We start from the raw sequence: 1,807 nt of genomic DNA on the forward strand, positions 1-1,807 counted from the left end.
TTCGATGTTTTATTTTATTTAAGTGATCCCATAAATGTCCCTACCTATAATATCATTATTGAAAAAAAAGTTGTATACTACTTAGGTAGCTCTTAGTTATGAATTATTGGACAATTTTGGAAGGTTGGTATTTTTTTATATTATTTACTCATAAAAACGCTGTTTTTGATAGGAAAATTACAATGTAAAGAGCTTATACAATAAGAATTCCTGAAGTAAACAATCCAAATTGCTTTCATAAACAATAAACGAGGTTGTAAAAACAACGAAATAAATCATTCGATTTAATGACACAATACAATAAAATAATATAATGAAATATTATTTATCCAGTGATTTCCATACCTAACCTGTTTTTATTACAATGTTCGGATACAATAAAGCGCAAAAGCCCAGAATAATTTTTGTATAAAGTAACTTCAGTTGGTTTCCATAATTTAAATATTATGTAAATGAGAATACATTATTTTCATCGGCAGGATAACGACTCTTTTATTAGGGACGATGAAGCATTATACTTGTTTTCCTTGTATCTAAAATATTAATTGTGTATGTCGTTCGAAAAATAAAAATATTTGTCCTTGGTAATTAGTATTAACATATTATCATCGAACTCAAACATTTATTTATTCAATTAGACTCCTTTTAAACACTTTTGAATCGTCATAACATTTTTTAACTTTTATCATCAGCATTTGAACCATGAAAATCTGTCATAGGGAATCAAATTAAATACTTCTCTAAGATTCAATTGTAATGAAAAAGCGTTTATTAGAAAAGAAAGTGATCATTCGTCAAAATCGAAAAGAAATGTCAAGAGCTTTTTCAATTATCTTTGTCTAGCTGCGAATCTATTATTTTGTAAGCTACGCTAAAACTATTTATAATATATTTGAATAACTTAGCTAATTCGATCATTTTTCTGATTATCATCAAAGACTGTATCATAAAACTAGATTTTGTAGAAGTAGATGAATTAAAACCTACTAAAACACGTATTTCAACAGATTTAAAATATGGTTCACAACAGTTTTAACATAATATTTCTGTTATTTCTCAATCAACTTTGTTATGACTGTAATATTGAGTAATTTATCAATTATGACACTGTAATAAATGGAGCATTAATATTTTTCTTCCTTAAAATTGCTCGTATATTTCCATGATGTTACGTAATAAGGAAAATTTTTCGTATCTCCGATGAAATAACATTATCAAGTAACTACATGCTTTACTGGGATTTTCTAAAAATAACAATGTATTTTTATCATAACTCAAACGCAAAATATTTGCTATTCATAATAATATGTATGTACTTTTCTCGATGAATGGAATGCATAGCAAATATATATTTTCAATATAAAATTCAGAGTAAAGATCCTTGCAGAGTGATTTATTTCATAAATAATAATACTGTGATTTTTTTTATATGAAAATTGACATCTATCAAACTCGACCTCAAACCTTTATTATTCAACTAGTGGTCCGCCCCGGCTTCGTCCGTTGTACATATTTCGCAATAAAAGGTAGCCTTTGTTCTTTCTCAGGGTCTAAAGATTGTCTGTGCCAAATTTCATCAAAATCGATTGAGAGGTTTAAGTGAGAAAGCGTAACAGACAGACAGACAGAGTTACTTTCGCATTTATAATATTAGTAGGGATTAGACTTCTATAAGCATTTTGAATCATCATAACATTTACCATTTACCACCGCCCCGAAAATCAGTTTCTACAGAGAGATGCTTCTACCTTTCTACTAACGCCTATAGCGCTTCTTATTACAGATACTTACAATTTTAGTTACTTAC

This window comes from Colias eurytheme, chromosome 23 (genome assembly GCF_061535395.1).
Source record: "Colias eurytheme isolate Ceu_HAF_F1 chromosome 23, ilColEury1 Martin Lab GWU primary, whole genome shotgun sequence".
Lineage (NCBI taxonomy): Eukaryota > Metazoa > Arthropoda > Insecta > Lepidoptera > Pieridae > Colias > Colias eurytheme.